This window comes from Aotus nancymaae, unplaced genomic scaffold (assembly GCF_030222135.1).
Source record: "Aotus nancymaae isolate 86718 unplaced genomic scaffold, 86718_ANA_hifiasm-v0.15.2.pri h1tg000010l, whole genome shotgun sequence".
NCBI lineage: Eukaryota > Metazoa > Chordata > Mammalia > Primates > Aotidae > Aotus > Aotus nancymaae.
This window is the reverse complement of record NW_026988421.1, coordinates 59,528,995-59,547,430: the sequence shown is the minus strand read 5'-3', so window position 1 is coordinate 59,547,430 and position 18,436 is coordinate 59,528,995. Positions and strand designations below refer to the sequence as shown.

At 38.8% G+C, this 18,436-nt stretch overlaps 1 protein-coding gene across 3 annotated transcripts in view; it reads left to right on the top strand.

Moving 5' to 3' along the window:
• The window catches only part of CTNNA3 (catenin alpha 3), a 1,835,081-nt gene that overhangs the window by 33,245 nt on the left and 1,783,400 nt on the right, over positions 1 to 18,436 (top strand). The window contains exon 1 of one of the 3 annotated variants that reach the window (XM_064374171.1): positions 16,621 to 16,783. The exons of the other annotated variants lie outside the window; for them this stretch is intronic. The gene's annotated coding sequence lies outside the window, so the exon portion shown is untranslated. Of the gene's footprint in view, positions 1 to 16,620; positions 16,784 to 18,436 lie in introns of those variants that run through there. 3 annotated transcript variants of the gene reach the window in all.

Genomic DNA, 18,436 nt, shown 5'->3' with positions numbered 1-18,436 from the left:
AATTAATGTATAAATTAATTATAATTCTAATTAAAATTATAGTATGTTTTTTTGAGAAATGTAATAAGCTTTTTCTAAAATGAATGTGGATTATATGAATGTATCAAAATATCATCTGTACCCCAAGAATATGTCATATCAGCTTTTTCTTGCATTGCTATAAAGAAATACCTGAGACTGGGCAATTTTTAAAGAAAAGATGTTTAAGTGGTTCATGGTTTTGTAGGCTGTACAGGAAGTATAACACTGGCATCTGTTCTGGGGAGGCCTCTGGAAGCTTACAGTCATGGTGGAAGGTAAAGCAGGAGCTTGCATGTCACATGGGAAATCAAGAGAAAGAGAGGGCAAGGAGAACGATGATACACACTTTTAAATGACCAGATCTCACAAGAACTCACTCACTGTTATGAGGACAGTACCAAGGGGGATGATGTTAAATTATTCATGAGAAGTCTGCCCCCATGATTCATTTGCCTCCCGCCAGGCTGTACCTCCAACACCGGGGACTACATTTCAATATGAGATTTGGGCAGGGACAAATATCCAAACGATATTATTCTGCCCTGGCCCCTCCCAAATCTCATGTTCTTCTCACATTTTAAAATACAATCATGTCTTCCTAATAATCTCCAAAGTCTTAACTCGTTTCAACATTAGCTTAAAAGTCCAAAGCCTAAAATCTCATCTGAAACAAGGCTAGTCCCTTCCACCTGTGAGCCTGTAAAATAAAAAGTTAGTTACTTCCAAGATACGATGAGAGTATGAGCATTGAGTAAATGTTCTTGTTCCAAAAGGGAGAAATCAGCCCAAAGAAAGGGGCTACAGGCCCCATGCAAGTCCAGAACCCAGCAGGGCAGCCATTAAATCTTAAAGCTCCCAAGTAATTTTCTTTCATTCCATGTTCCACATATAAGGCACACTGATACAAGGGGTGGGCTTCCAAGGCCTTGGGAAGCTCTGCCCTTGTGGCTTTGCAGGGTTCAGTCCCAGAGGCTGCTCTTACAGGTTGTTGCATCCTGTGGCTTTTCCAAGTGCAAGATACAAGCTGTTGGTGGAGCTATGATTCTGGGGTCTGGGATGGTGAACCTCTTCTCACAGCTCCACTAGACAGTGCCCGAGTTGCGACTTTGTGTGGGAGCTCCAATCCCACATTTTCCTTCTGCACTACCCTAGTAAAGGTTCTGCATAACAGCTTCACCCCTGCAGCAGGCTTCTTCCTGGACATCCAGACTTTTTCATGCATCTTCTGAAATCTAGGCAGAGGCTCCCAAGCCTCAACTCTTGCACTCCTGTGCACCTGCAGGCTTAAAGTTTCTATATCCTCTTATGTGCTAAGCCATTTTGATTGGGCCGCTATCAAGATTTCCTGGGGGTTCAGCCCTATCATTTTATCAGTTCTCCTCATTTGGTCAGTTCTCCTAGTCTTATTCTTGTATGGCCCCTTATCATTGGTTGGTCCCTTCTTGTTCTTGCACTGGTTCATTTCTAAAATTGAGGTGGAGCTTGTGTAAAATGCAATATGAAACTATATACCATTATCCAAGTCATTAACATGATTAAAAATAGCTACCATTTATTGAAAACTGTATATAACTCAAATGTCTGAGATTCAACATCTGGTTTATAAAATAAGGTTATATATTCTTTTAAATATATAAATATTTAACTCTCCACTAAATGCCAGAAATTAGCCCTTTAAAGTGTTTCTTGGCTATTTCTGAGTCATCCCAAGAGCTCTCTCAATTGTGCACAGGAAGAGGTCTGTATTAGTCTGCTTTGATGCTGCTGATAAAGACATATCCGAGACTGGGCAATTTTCAAAAGAAATAAGTTTATTGGAGTTACAGTTCCACATGGCTGGGCAGGCTTCACAATCATAGTGAAAGGTGAAAGGCATGTCTCACATGGCAGCAGATGAGGAGAAAAGAAATTGTGCAGGGAAACTTTCCTTTTTAAAACCATCAGGTCTCATGAGAGTTATTCACTATCATGAGAACAGCACGGGAAAGACCTGCCCCCATGATTCAATTACCTCCCACTGGGTCCCTCCCACAACATGTGGGAAATCAAGATGAGATTTGGGTGGGGACACAGCCAAACCATATTATTTCACCCTTGGCCCCTCTCAAATCTCAGGTCCTCACATTTCCATAGCAATCATGCCTTCCCAACAGTCCCCCAAAGTCTTAACTCATTTCAGCATTAACTCAAAGTCCACAGTCAAAAATCTCATCTGAGACAAGGCAAGTCCCTTCTACCTATGAGCCTGTTAGTTACTCCCTACCTACAATGGGGGTACAGGCATTGGGTAAATACAGCCATTCCAAATGGGAGAAATTGGCCAAAACAAAGGGGCTACAGGCTCCACAGAAGTCTGAAATCCAGCAAGACAGTAAAATCTTAAAGCTCCAAGATGATCTCCTTTGACTTCATATCTTGCATCCAGGTCACACTGATGCAAGAAGTAGGTTCCCATAGTCTTGGGCAGCTCTGCCCCTTTGGCTTTGCCGGGTACAGCCTCCCTCCTGGCTTCTTTCATGGTCTGGCATTGAGTGTCTGTGGCTTTTCCAGGTGCATGAATGGTGCAAGCTGTTGGTATCTGCCATTCTGGGGTCTGGAGGATGGTGGCTCTCTTCTCACGTCTTCACTATGCAGTGCCCCAGTAGGGACTCTGTGTGGGGGCTCCAACTCCACATTTCCCTTCTGCACTCTTCCAGCAGAGGTTCTCCATGAGATCCCTGCCTTTGCAGTAAACTTCTGCCTGGTAGGCATCCAAGTGTTTCCATACATCTTCTAATATCTAGGCAGAGGTTCCCAAACCTTATTTATTTATTTTTTTTTGATTTTACTTTAAGTTCTGGGATACATGTGCTGAATGTACAGGTTTGTTACATAGTTATGCATGTGCCATGGTGGTTTGCTGCACCTATCAACCTGTCATCTAGGTTTTAAGTCCCTCATGCATTAGTTATTTGTTCTAATGCTCTTCTTCCCCTTTCTCCCCACCCCGTGACAGGCCCCAGCATGTGATGTTCCCTTCCCTATGTCCATGTGTTCTCATTGTTCAACTCCCATTTATGAGTGAGAACATGCGGTGTTTGATTTTCTGTTCCTGTGTTAGTTTGTTGAGGATGAAGTTTTCCAGCTTCATCCATGTCCCTGCAAAGGACATGAATTCATTCTTTTTTATGGCTGCATAGTATTCCATGGTATATATGTGCCACATTTTCTTTATCCAGTCTATTATTGATGGGCATTTGGGTTGGTTCAAAGTCTTTGCTATTATAAATAGTCCTGCAATAAACATATGTGTGCATGGGTCTTTAAAGTAGAATGACTTATAATCCTTTGGATATATATTCAGTAATGGGATTGCTGGGTCAAATGGTATTTCTGGTTCTAGATCCTTGAGGAATCATCACACTGTCTTCCACAATGGTTGAACTAATTTACACTCCCACCAACAGTGTAAAAGTATTCCTATTTCTCCACATCCTCTCCAGCATCTGTTGTTTCCTGACTTTTTAACGATCGCCATTCTAACTGGTGTGAGATGGTATCTCATTGTGGTTTTGATTTGCATTTCTCTACTGGCCAGTGATGATGAGCATTTTTTCATGTTTGTTGGCTGCATAAATGTCTTCTTTTGAGGAGTGTCTGTTCACATCCTTTGCCCACTTTTTGATATTTTTTTTTTCCTGTAAATTTGTTTTGTTCCTTATAGATTCTGGATATTGGCCCTTTTTCAGATGGATAGATTGCAAAATTTTTCTCCCATTCTGTAGGTTGTTTGTTCACTCTGATGGTAGTTTCTTTTGCTGAGCAGAAGCCCTTTAATTTAATTATATTCCATGTATCAATTTTCGCTTTTGTTGCAATTGCTTTTGGTGTTTTAGTAATGAAGTCTTTGCCCATGCCTATGTCCTGAATGGTATTGCCTAGGTTTTTATGGTTTTATGTTTTATGTTTAAATCTTTAATCCATCTTGAGTTAGTTTTTGTATAAGGTGTAAGGAAGGAGTCCAGTTTCTGTTTTCTGTATATGGCTAGCCAGCTTTTCCAGCACTATTTATTAAATAGGGAATCCTTTCCCCATTGCTTGTTTTTGTCAGGTCCCAAACATCAATTCTTGACTTCTCTGCACTTGCAGGCTCAACATCATGTAGAAGCTGCCAAGGCTTGGGGCTTCCACCCTCTGAAGCCACGGCTTAAGCTCTATGTTGGCCCCTTTTAACCATGACTGGAGCAGCTGGGATGCAGGGTAGCAAGTCCCTAGGCTGTACGCAGCATGGGGACCCTGGGCCCTGACCCTTGAAACTGCTTTTTCCTCCTAGGCCTCTAGACTTGTGATGGGAGGGACTGCCATGGAGACCTCTGACATGCCTTGGAGACATTTTCCCAATTGTCTTGGAGATTAACATTCTGCTGCTCATTATTCATACAAATTTCTGCAGCTGGCTTGGATTTCTTCTCAGAAAATGGGAATTTCCTTTGTATCACATTGTCAGGCTGCAAATTTTCCAAACTTTTATGCTCGGCTTCCCTTTTAAAACTGAATGCCTTTAACAGCATATCTTGAAACCTCTGCTGCTTAGAAATTTCTTCTGCCAGATAAATAATCTCTCTCAAGTTCAAATTCCACATATCTCTAGGGCAGGGGCAAAATACCTCCAGTCTCTTTGCTAAAACACAACAAGACTCACCTTTGCTCCAGTTCCCATCTCCATCTGAGACCGTCTCAGACTGGATTTCATTGTCCATACCATTATCAGCATTTTGGGCAAAGCCATTCAACAAGTCTCTAGGGAGTCCCAAACTTTCACTTATTTTCCTGTTTTCTTCTGAGCCCTCCAAACTGTTCCAACCTCTGCCTGTTACCCAGTTCTAAAGTTGCTTCCACATTTTCAGGTATCTTTTCAGCAATGCTTCACTCTATTGGTACCAATTTACTGTATTAGTCCACTTTCACACTGCTGATAAAGACATGCCCAATACTGGGCAATTTGCAAAAGACAGAGATTTATTGGACTTACAGTTCCAGATGGCTGAGAGCCCTCACAATCATGGTGGAAAGTGAAAGGCATGTCTCACATGGTGGCAGACAGGAGAAGAGAACTTGTGCAGGGACCTCCCCTTTTTAAAACCATCAGATCTCATGAGACTTATTCACTGTCATGAGAACAGCATGGGAAATACCTGCCCTGATGATTCAATTACCTCCCACTGGGTTCCTTCCACAACACAGGGGAATTCAAGATGAGATTTGGGTGGGGACACAGCCAAACTGTGTCAAGATCCACTATGTTTTTCCATTTTGGATGCCTTGTCCTGCTGCTGCACAGCTGCTTTGGATCCTGTTCTCCAGGTCACTATTCCATTTTAGCCAGGACACGGATTATTTCCTTAATTTTACATAGAATAACATTTTAACCAGACTTTACAGAAAGAGGCAAGATAAAGAAAAGAGAATACAGATAATAGTTTACAACAGTAACTGTGGCTACACTCAGTACCCGCTGGTCCAAGTTCTGGGCCATTTTCAAGGCATCCTTGAAAAGTGTTCTGCTGAATTGTTTCTATCTACCACTATTGTGGACATGATGCTTTGTGATACTCTGTAGCTTGTCTCTTCCATCTGGAGGCTAGGCCCCCAAAACCATAGGGCTTCAGAGAGAAAAGGGATATTCTCCCCTTTTTGGCTAAAATCCTGGGTTTCCAGTTTTCATACCTGGCCCAGAATTAATTTCTCCCTCAGAATAAATAAAAATGGGGATATCCATTCTCTTCAGGATTAACCTCATTCCTTCACTCATAGGATATGGTCTGGTCTTGTGAGTACCACCTCTTTCCCCCTCTTGTCCAGGCAATTGCTATAGCTGTCTATTGTTCATTCCTAGAATCTGAATTATTCTCTTAACAGCATGTTTGGGACTTAAATAGTCCATTCCAGGTTGTGCTATGCCAGTCCAGATGGGACTGTTTACAGAATTTATCTTCTTTCCTTCCTTTATTTCTTTCCCCTTCCACTTCCTCTCTGTCACCTTCCTCTTCCTCCCCTTTTTTCCTATCCTTTTTCATTTTACTCTGGGGGCTTTTGCAAACATACAGTGTTCTATAGTAATGCTTCTTCTCAAGTCCCTCTTCTTCCTCCCACTCCAGGGGCAGTTTTGGTTGTCACAGTAGTTGTGGGACACACCTGGCATCTAATTTGGTAGGGTCTATTCAAAAGAAAATATTAACAGGTGATACTTGTTCAAGCATGATTAAGAAGAAAATTCTGTGATAGTCCTAAAATTTATTTTAGGACAGTATAGGGACCACTGCAATAGGTCTTGTGGTGGAGGAGAGAGATGGTGCTCAACTCTCAATACAGCATGGGCAAGTGGGAATTTATAGCCAGTGAGCAGGGTGGGGGTCACTGAAAATTACCAGGAAGAAACATCAGGGGTAAGAGGGGTTCTGGCTAAACCAACCTAACTAGATTCTTGCTGAAGACAGGCCAAGGTGATCAGATATGACCTGGGGGATGCTGGAGGATGAGGAACCCAATCAAGGGAGATCAGATATGGAATGGGAGGGTTGGGTGGGGGATTCTTGCTAAACTGACTTAGCAGGGCTATTGACGAAAACTAGATTTTTAAAGGAAGTACATATATGGGCCTAGATGAAGTTTCAGAAGGTCAACTACAGTTTGGTCAAGCAAGGAATCTTTTTCAGGCCAAAGAAGCTTAGAGGGTTTACAGTGTGTGGAACTCTCCTCTGCAATGAATTGTACCACATCTCTTGCAACTTTCAAGTTTCCCAGTGGACATTCATGTATGTTCTGCTTATAATTTTCTAAGCCTTGAACCTAACTCTGGTTTTACTTATAAATACATACTATTTTTTTGGCACAGTTTTAATATATACTGAATTTCTAGGAATGCAACTATTTAGGTATATCAAAGGAAGATTGTTTTTATTTTGTTCTGTATTATATCAAGAGTCGTGGACTACTTTAGAAAAATCATGTCACTACTGAAATGCTGCTTGTGGTATTTGAATTGACAATACAGCAGCATATCCTCATCTATCTACATTTGTCCTGCTACATTCATAGTGATTCTGTGCATAAGAGGAAGAGTGACTGATTGTTTTCCAGTGTAAGTGTGCCTGATCATTTGTATAATGAAATGAAAATATATAATTTATGTGAATACATACACATATATAAAAATATATAAAATATATTTGTAGTGAGTTAATATAGTCAGTATGTAGTTAGTAACTATGAATTTCATTTCAAGATATTAAAAAGGAAGATTGGAAAATATTTGTTTTATAGAGAGAGTATAAGTTCTGATGGGTTTGAGGACTATGTAAATTCATACAGAAAAAATAAACAGTTCTCTTTAAGAAACAGTAAAACTCTGCAGAGACATAGTTCACTGAATTTCTCTGTGTGAAACAACTACAGTTATTTCCTTCATGACATTTAGGTGTGTCTTGCTTTATGTTTGCACAAACAGAAAATCTGTCTTTGCTTTGTCAGAACAGAGGTAGAACCTGAGGTTAGAATCACAAAGACAGGACAATTTCTTTAATATTTTAAAAGCTGTATAAATTTATAAATTAAGCATGTTAATGCTTTAGAAATGGTATAATATAGCCCTGTTCAAATAATTTGAAATAAGAAGGTTCAATGACAGTAAATGTCAATTTCATTTTAGGTATTCCATATCTCTGAAAATGATGGTGATTTTCAAAGCTGCAGAAGCAAGTTGTTTTTAGAACCATCAATACAAGATGCTCTGGTTTATGAATATAGTCAAGGGACTGAGAGGGTGATTAATTGATAAAAGAAATGTCACCTGAAAGGTGTGGGCTGGGAATTTTCATTAAAGAGTTGAAAAGGAAATAACAAAGTAGTCAATGAACTAAAGCAGACTTGATTGACTGTAATTACTGTGCTTGTTAAGGTTATTGACTAACAGCAAGATGGGCTGTCAAAACTAAAGCATGGTGCCTTGAGAAAATTAAATGAGAAAAATTAATGAGAAAAACATTCATTTTAGACCTTCCATTATTACCAAGGCAACAAAGTTAATGTGTCAACTTCAGTAGTTTGTTCTGAAATAGTTAAATTGAGACTGAAAACATTAGCACTAAATTCACTCTAGCATCTAAATGTGATATTTGGGTTTACACAAAGTGAAATAGAGGTAGGGAAAAAAATTAGGTGGTAACTGGCTGGGTGCAGTGGCTCACTCCTGTAATCCCAGCACTTTGGGAGGCTGAGGTGAGTGGATCACCTGAGGTCGGGAGTTTGAGACCAGCCTGACCAACATTGGAGAAACCCTGTCTCTACTAAAAATACAGAATCAGCCGGGCATGGTGGTCAGCATCTGTAACCAGCTACTTGGGAGGCTGAGGCAGGAGAATCACTTGAACCTGGAAGATGGAGGTTACAGTGACCTGAGATCATACCATTGCACTGCAGCCTGGGTGACAAAGTGAGACTGTCTCAAAAAAAAAAAAAAAATTAGATGGTAACTATAATACATAATGACAACAAGCAAGGCATAGCTCTAGTTTGTGTAAGGTAGCATTAGTATTTCTAAAGATGGAGATAAGGCAATGGATTTGAAGGGTATTGGAGAAATAATAGAATACCAATCTCTTATGAGGCTGACATCTTTCATTTCTATATCAAAGTGAATGTAACTTTCACCAGGACATTTTCCTTGATTATCCCCTCCTCCTGGAGCTATCTCTACCTCCTTTTAATTCCTGTAGCTATTGATGCTTACCTTGTATTATAGTTAATTTGCATATGCCATACAGTAATGGACATTGCCACTGCCCCTAGCTTTTATCTCAATGGTGAAGATAGAATAAGTAAAAAAATTAAAAAATGCAGGTTGTGATAAGTGACTGGGGACAATGAGATAAAAAATGATAAGGAAACACCTCTATGAGAAAGTTAAGGATTATATCAAAGATGAAAATGAGCAGATATGTAAATAGATGGGAGCAAATGGTTTCAAGCAAAGGAACAGCAAGTGCCACTGCCCTAGGGGAATATGATTGGTTATTTTATAAATAGAAAGTATATCTGTAGTCAGTATATTAGAAGGGAGAGTGTTTTGAGTTGAGGGGGAAGAATGTCATGAGTCAAGGTGAAGAGGTTGACAGGAGCCAGATCATGCAGGGCCATGTAGATTTGGTAAAGAATTTGGATTTTCTGCTATGAGCAATAGGAAGCCTTTGGATAATTTTAAACAGGAGAACATGAGCTAAACTTCTAAGTTTTGAAAAATCACTTAGAAGCTATGTAAAGAATGGCTACCAATGTTGGAATAGTTGGGGTGGAAGAGAGAGAGAAATGTGGACATGATAAAGACAAATTTTATAAGTAGGATCAATGGAAATTCTTGATGGTAATGAAGGAAAAGAATGAATGAAGGGGGAGAGAGATCCAAGATGGCTGATCACTAGCAGCTCGGGATTGTAGCTCCCAGTGAAAGTGCAGAGAACGAGAGGATGCCACACTTTCAGACGAATTTTTGTTGCTCACGGACCAGGAGATTCCTAGTGGAGAAGCCCCATGGGTCGCCAGGGCGACTCTTGTGGCCAGTGTGGCGGTTTTGCCAGCGCCTTGGCGTGGCAGTTCTTGGTGCAGAGTGAGTGGGACTGGGTCCCCTTTTGGCCGATGTTGTTTGGAGCTCTGGGAAGACAGAGTCACCTATTCAGTTGATTGAAGGACGGACTCAAGAAGGGAGCTAGACTGGAGATTCCCAGGCAGAGAAGCACCATCAATCTTAACACTGCTGTTTTGGCTGGTGCAGTGGATTGCTTAGATTTCGGCTCTGGGAATCAACAAGTTGGACATCCACTCAGAGACCTAATTGGAAAGTCGGTAATCACAAAGACGACAGGTGGATAAATTTACAATGATGGGAAGAAACCAGCATAAAAAGGCTGAGAATACCCAAAATCAGAATGCCTCTCCCTCTACAGGGGATCACAGTTCCTCATCAGCAATGGAACAAGGCCTGATGGAGAACCAGTGTGTTCCATTAACAGAAGTAGGCTTCAGAAGGTGGATGATAAGAACCTTCTGTGAATTAAAAGAACTTGTTCTAACCCAATGCAAAGAAACTAAGAACTTTGAAAAAAGGTTTGATGAAATCCTAACGAGAATAGACAGTTTAGAGAGGAATATAAGTGAATTAATGGAGCTGAAAAACACAACACGAGAACTTTGTGAAGTATGCACAAGTTTTAACAGTCGAATTGATCAAGCAGAAGAAAGGATATCAGAGGTCGAAGACCAACTTAATGAAATAAAAAGAAGTCAAGATTAGAGAAAAAAGGATAGGAATGCGCAAGTCTCCAAGAAATATGGGACTATGTGAAAAGACCTAATCTGTGTTTGATAGGTGTACCTGAATGTGACGAAGAGAATGAATCCAAGTTGGAAAATACTCTTCAGGATATTCAGGAAAACTTTCCCAACCTAGTAAGGTGGGACAATATTCAACTCCAGGTAATACAGAGAATACCACAAAGATATTCCTCAAGAAGACCAACCCCAAGGCACATAATCGTCAGATTCATTAGGGTTGAAATGAAGGAGAAAATACTAAGAGCAGCCAGAGAGAAAGGTCAGGTTACCCACAAAGGGAAACCTATTAGACTTACAGCAGATCTCTCAGCAGAAACCCTACGAGCCAGAAAAGAGTGGGGGCCAATACTCAACATCCTTAAAGAAAAGAACTTTCAACCCAGAATTTCATATCCAGCCAAACTAAGCTTCATAAGCGAAGGAAAAATAAAATCTTTTGCGAACAAGCAAGTACTTAGAGATTTCACCATCACCAGACTGCTTTACAAGAGCTTCTGAAAGAAGCACTACACATAAAAAGGAAGAACCAGTATCAGCCTTTCCAAAAATATTCCAAAAATATATCAAAAAGTAAACAGCATTAACATAATGAAGAACTTACATCAACTAATGGGCAAAACAGCCAGCTAGCATCAAATAGCAGTATTAAACTCATATATATTATTAACTGGATAAAAAGCCAAAACCCATCGGTATGCTGTATTCGGACCCATCTCACATGCAATCACACACAAAGACTCAAAATAAAGGGATGGAGGAAGATTTACCAACCAAACGGAGAGCAAAAATAAATAAATAAATAAATAAATAAAAAGCAGGAGTTGCAATTCTCACCTCTGATAAAATAGACTTTAAAGCAACAAAGATCAAAAGAGGCAAAGAAGGGCATTACATAATGGTAAAAGGATCAATGCAACAATAAGAGCTAACGATCCTAAATATATACGCACCCAATACAGGAGCACCCAGATACATAAGACAAGTTCTTAATGACTTATAAAGAGACTTAGCCTCCCACACAATAATAGTGGGAGACTGTAACATCACATTGTCAATATTAGACTGATCAACGAGATAGAAAATTAACAAGGAAATCCAGGACTTGAACTCAGACCCAGAACAAGTAAACTTAATAAATATTTATAGAACTCTCCACTTCAAATATACAAAACACACATTCTTATCAGTACCATATCACACCTATTCCAAAAGTGACTACATAATTGTAAGTAAATCACTCCTCAATAATTGCATAGCATTTCATAGGTTTAAATGAAATGTTGGTTGACTGCTTGTTATTTTCTTTCCTTATTCCTTCCCGTCTCCATTGTTAAGCACAATTATTGGCATAAAAGAGGTTTTCAATTCCCATTTTTAGACTGCATTCTAGCCTGGGCAATAAAGCAATATTCCCATTCTCTCTCCCTCTTTCTCTTCCTTTTTCTTCCTCAAAAAAAAAAAAAAATAATAATTAGACACATGTATTCAAAACATACATGCCCATGCCCGCTTCCTCCAGGCTCCTAAGTTAAAAAAAGAAAAAAAAAAGAATGAATGAAGGATGACTCCTAGCCTTTGGCTTATGCAGTAATTGGGCGATGGTAGCATTTGTTGGGATATGAATGACAGAAAGAAATAGGTTTGAGAAAAAATCAAGAGCTCCTTTTAGAAGCTCTTGAGTCTGAACAAGTTTGAAATGTGTATTAGTTACTCAAATGGAGAAGGCAATTTGAATTTATTGCTCTGGGGGTCATGACAGTGGTCTGGAATAGGATACAAAGTTGGGAACCATTAATATATGGATGTGTAACTGGTTTAAGTGAACTAGCTTGTTTTCTTCTATTCCTGTATCCACCTTTGCTCTGCTGCCTCTCCCTTTCCTATTCCTTAATGGCTCATCAGGTAGGTTCCTGCCATTTTTAGTTCTTTAAAGGCCTGCTTGTCCAGTTTAACACTTCCATTTCATTCGAATTTAAATCTCCCTTTCTTTCCCCAGCACTGACCAGATGTCCTCTCAAGGGACTTGGAATGGGGAAAGAGATTTTTTTTCATCACTTTTGCCCTGGTATCTTCAAGAGGAGAGGAAGTAGTTGGCCTTGTTTCCTAACTTTTCAGGTTCACTAACTTTTCCTCTAGTATTATGGCTAATATAACCGAGTACCCCCATTTTTCTGAGATTGCTTATTTTTGATTTCTTCATTTTTCTTTCCTCCTTTCTCCCACTTCCTACTTAGCTCTTTAGAAATGCAATTATAACCTTTTACCTCCTCTTCACCAGACACTCCCTACAGGGTGAGTTAATCCCGCTATGTGCTTAGAAGCTCCAGAGCCCAACTTTCTCCCACTAGGAGACTGACTTGAGAGACCACCTCAAAGTGTGCCTGCTACAAAACTCTTTCCTAACTGGAGAGTTTCAGCTATTTTTACAACCTAGTTCTGCCCACAAAGGCAGCAGTGGTCACCAGCTTGACTGCTCGGTTGATAAGGTACCAAAGCAAGTTATGCAGACCCCCACCTGCATTTCCCTCCTCTGCATGCCATTCTTGCCAAGACCCCTTTTAAAAGCACCCACTTTCTGCTTCAAAAGTGAAGCAGCACCCTTAAAGACAGAAGTCTATACTTCTTCCCCTAAGCCAGCTTTGGAATAAAAAGTCACCTTCTTTATACCAGACCTCGCTCTTGTTAATTGGACTCTACAACCCGTGGGCAACTGAACCTGCATTTTGGTTACACCAGGAAATTTTCCTTGATACAGGAGAAAGAATAGGAGAGGAAGAGCATGTAGCTCTTTTCTTAACTGCTTCTTAGTAATACCTGAATGAGGTGTCTGTCCTCAAATACTGGAAATTCCTTAGCATGTATATAGGTGGCTTCATTTTCTGTCATTTTGAGCCATAGTCACCAATTATTGGCCACAGGAGAAGTCCCACATAACATCCTATCTCATTTAAAGATCTCATTTAAAGCCATAGGTGGAATGAGATATCCCCTCAGATGACAGAATGGTTTGGCCACATGGAGATTGTTGATAGATTTTAAAATGGCCCTTTTGGGAGTGAAGGGGAAATAAGTCATGGTAGTAGGTTGTGAAGCGAGAGGTAAAAATGTAGGGATGGTGGACAACTCATTTGGGAAGTATTATGATGAAGGCACAGGAAACTAGAGTAGCAACTGCAGGGAGCTTTAGGGTAAAAGTGATGCTTTGTTGGTTTGAAAATTTTCAGGTAGAAGTCCTGTGGCATATTTTTGCACTGATCATTGGAGAAGGGATGATAATGCAGTATATGAGGTGATCATGAAGAAGGAGAGTCCTTGAGAAGGTGAGGCAAGGAGGGATCCACCACACAAGAGAGATTAGCCTTTGATAAGAGCAAGGGGACTTCTGCATTTTAATAGGAGGGAGGGTAGAGAAGAAGGGGTGTTGGTGGTTTATAGATTCCATGGTGGAAAGGTGTGAAACATCTTCCAGATGGCTTCTGTTTTTCTTAGTGAGGCAGGAGAGTTGGTTAGCTGCTAATAATGAGGATGGTTGGGAAGTGAGAGTGAGAAACATTTTTCTGTTATATTGATAGTTTGTAAGACCTTCAAATCAGGGGAAAATTCATTTAGATTCATCTAAAATACCAGACAAGGTGCCAGAACTATTTATCACATATTTTTGAAAAAAAAAAAAAAAAAAAAAGAAAAACAAGATTTTATCACAAATAGGAATTATTCCTAGCTTTAAATCTCATTTTAGAAAAGTATTATAGCTGTTTAGAAAATTTCATATTTTTAAAGCACCAACCTGAAATTACTGGTATTTTGAGGCATTATGTACAGATAAAATGGACTCATGGTTCATGCAAAAGCGATTTTCATTCTATAAGGGATTTTAATGACCAGAAGAAACTGTACTCCATTCTGACTAAAGAACATATTGCACCCTGAAGGACTTATTTTCCAAGAGGGGCTACTGATAGGGATAAAATTATCTTTTTGGAGACCTCCTTTCTCTCTGTAATCTTCTAGCTGGCTGCTAACACAGGGCTCTGCATCAAGGGGCCTCTCAGTACATGCAGTTGAATGACTTTGTTTGGGGCCAGTCCTGATGCCTACAACCAAAAAACTCACTTTTGATTACATTGGGAGAATTGCTAGTAATGGTCCTTATTTATTCTCTTTTCTTTTTTTTTCTATCTCTTCGACTCTCAATCTTTGTTTGCTTGTAAGAGGCATGTGAGCCAAAATTTTAAAGTTTGCAAAGTATAAAGAAAGGAAACAAGTAAAGAGGGAAGGAGAATAAATACTGAACAAGACTGGGCAAGGTGACAAGAAAGAATTAACTGTGAAAATCTGGAAGAGGGCCAGGATGCAAAATGCAAGGGCTGTGTAGTTTACAGGAACTATTTAGCCTCCAATATGCTTCAGCGATCACACAAAGCCAGATTTTTCTGCTTTTGTCTCCTACCCTATAGTTAGCTATGGAAATTTGACATAGGTGATACGTGTTTTCTGTCAGCAAACCAACATAAATGCAGAGGACCATGGGGCCTGTGCTCAACAAATCCAACGTGATTTGAATTGCTAGGAGGGACCTCTTGTGGCTATAGTGGGAAATACTTCTGCTAAATACTATCTGGAGGCTGCAGATATTTTTATGAAGGAATTAAAAAAAAAAACCCACTACACAAAGCTCTTTAAAATTACATTTCAGATATTGTTTTGATAACACCAATTTCTGTAAGAAGGTTTTATCTGTATCGCATCTCTGAAGAGTTCAGTATAACTTAAAGCTCTTCAGCTTTTATCCGTTTAATTCACATATCCTCTGAAAAGCAAATAAAAAGAATAGGAGTTCTCATCTCCATTTTGTAGATGGAAAGGAGAGTCAGGTAAGTTACTTATTGTGGTTTCACAGCAGGACAAGCCATGGTAGAATTTGGATATCTCATCTTGGGCTCAGTTCAACAGTCCTGGTTTAGAAAACATTCATTATTAAAGCTCTGAAACAAAACCTACTATTTTGCAAGTGTCAAGTGATTTCTTTATTCAAGAAAAGATGGATTGAGAGACATAAAACTTACTCTTTGTTTCACTGTGAAAAGAGACTCTTCCTAGATTCTCCAGGGGGAAAAAGCTGCTTTAAGAAAAATCTGGGGAGGATAGCATGTTAGCAACTAAGAATCTTTAGATAAATGCATTGTCAATTATGCACATTTTAAAGGTAGGACATAAACATAGTTATTTTGAAGGCTCTCCTGAAAATCACATAAAATGAACTCCTTTCACAGTTGAATCTCTGACAATTCCCAGACCCCGCCTTTCCTCTTGGCTCCCTGATATTTGTGCTAAGAGTATTTGGAGAACTATTAAATAAATGCTTTCTTTTTATTTTGAATTCAGCCTTTTAAGAACAGGACTGCCAAAACTCAAATAAGCAGTTCATATTTTAGTTAGCACTGCTTGTCTTAGAAGCTATTAGAAGAAAGTCAGAAAAATGGTAATGTCCAAAGAAATGCCACAGAAGTTCAAGTGGGATGTCAAGGAATTGATGAAATGATAAAGAATAAGTCAGGGATATGCAAGATTGTTTCAGTGAATGTGAAGATACTGAGGGGGAAGATATCAAAAAAAGGGAAGAGGAAATATGAAAAAGGATAGTCATGGAGAGAAAAAAGAAATTTTGGTTGAGTAGACTTTTTTTTTGGGTGGCTTAAATTTAATAATGGTTTAACTACTGAGCTTTTGGTAAATGTTCAGTTTAGATTCTTTACTGATAATGATGTGGTTCCTCATAAATACTGGAAGCAGAGTGTGTGATGCTTGGTACAAGGTATGAGACAGGTAATATTTCAGAAGAAGAAAAATAAGATCTCAGATGTGACACATGGCCTTGATGTCATCATCTGTAGGGTTCTGAAGACATTGAATTTTACCTAATTGATCTTTTGATGTGAGGATTTTCTGGATTCCTGTTTTCCCTTCTTTATTGTTCACTTTCAATAATTGCAGCCTTTGGCTTTAATTAGATAGAAGAGGTTCTTCTTTTGGAAAGGAACTAGAGAAGTGCAAATCTAACTTATTCAGAGCTATGTTTGTAGGTCTCTAGGCAAAGTATGTGTCTGGCCTTTTTCAACGAAGTATTTTCAGTAACAAGTTGTCAGTGAGGTCAGTGACTAGCAGTTCAGGATTAGATACCACCCACCCTGGCTTGTAACCTCCCCTTTCTTTCTTATCCTGGGTGAACAATGCTCAGCTAAAGTGACTGCCCCACTGTCACTGCCTCTTAATTTGATACTCTGTAACTCTGTGACCACCAAGAAGTCTTTTTTCACTCCCTCAAGCTCTTTTTGGAAAATTCCCTACAGGAGCCGCATTTTAAGCTTATTTATTTTATAGGAAGAAACAGAAAAAGGTAAGAGTCAAGTTTGTAAAGAGAAGAGCTGAACTTCAGCAAATTCTCATTTCTGCATTGAATTCCTGTGTCTTAGTTATAATCATAGATTTAAAATGTGGGATTTCCTTCTGAATTAAAGAAGATCACATTATTATATGAAATGGGAACGTTTTGACTAGTTATGATGAGAAATGTACGCTTTCACGCTAATTTTAGAGTTATAAATAACTTTCGAACTATTGCCAGGGGAAGCTGGTAGCCAAGGTCGTGCTTTGCATTCAGAGAGCTTCTGGCTATAAAAAGCAGATTGGATACTGTGCAGGAAAAGATAAGATATGGCTTGGATGCTTGTGCTTTGGCATGGGAGTGGGGAAAAGGAAGCAAAGAAGGAATATGTTTGAAGGGATTTTACTTCCAACCAAAAGCTAATTCATAGTAAATGGAAGATGTTCCAAGTGAGATAATGGCAAAAAGCATTAATTTCCAAATTTAATATCTATTTACTTTATAATTGGCAGGAATATTAGGAGGTTGAGGAATGCTTTCAGAACTGTTGGATGACCAGTTATAATCAAATGAAAATCACTGTATGGAATGATCATGAGATGTAATGATCAATCATATAAAGAAAAGGTCACTATCTAATGAGATCTGAGTGATTGTGAGCAGCTGCTGTCAGTTACACTGAAGACAGAATTAGAAGAAATGAATTCAAAAGGAAACAAGAAGAAATTGGGGTTAGGCATCAGAAAGTTCATTTACTGTAGAGGTTTTGAGTCACTGATATGTGCCTACTAAGATCTCTGGAGATACATTAGAATTCAATGATTTGATTAAAACAAAATGGGAAAAACAGGATTTCAGATTTGCCTTGTTCTGGGTTTATGGCTAGTTCCTTAGACGTATTGAAAGCTCAACATATTAGAATAATTGTGATTTGAAGATGCAGATTATCCAGGTCAGATTTGAGCAGCATATTTGAGTATGCTATTACAATTTTGTTATCCATTATTAAAAAGTTATCTCAGTAGTACTATAGGACAAGTTTGTTAAATGGAGAAACCTAAAATACAGACGACATAGACAAACATTTGTTACCTCCTACATATAGTCTGAATCTTCCTTTTTATTTGAGTAAAAGATTGGGATTTTTATGATAAAACTTTTTTTCATTATAAAAGCATTAAGTGTTCATTGTAGGAATTTTGAAAGCACAGAAAAATACTGCAAGTAATCTCACTGATATGTTTCCTTCTAGTCTTTTTTTTTCTAGATGGCTTTAAAAATAATTGCAGTAATACTATAGATAAAATTTGGAACCTTGCTTTTTTATTTAACCATATACCAAAACATTTTCCACAGAATATTACTATTCTACAATGATGTAGCATTTTAAATTTGTGTAACATTCTTCCAAGTGAATGCATATAATTTTATTAATCATTGCTGAACATCTAGGTGCTATGGTAAACATCTTTGTGTATTTACTTATGTGTATATGGATGTATGTATGTATATTTAAGATAATTTCCTTAATTTCTGTTTCTAAGTGTGGAAGTGTTGGATTAGAGAATGCTATGTTTGAAGGTAAAGGTTGTGATATTTAAGATGTGTTTTTATTGTTATTCTTTAAAGCATTGCAAAATTCCTTGTCTACCAAATGATATATTT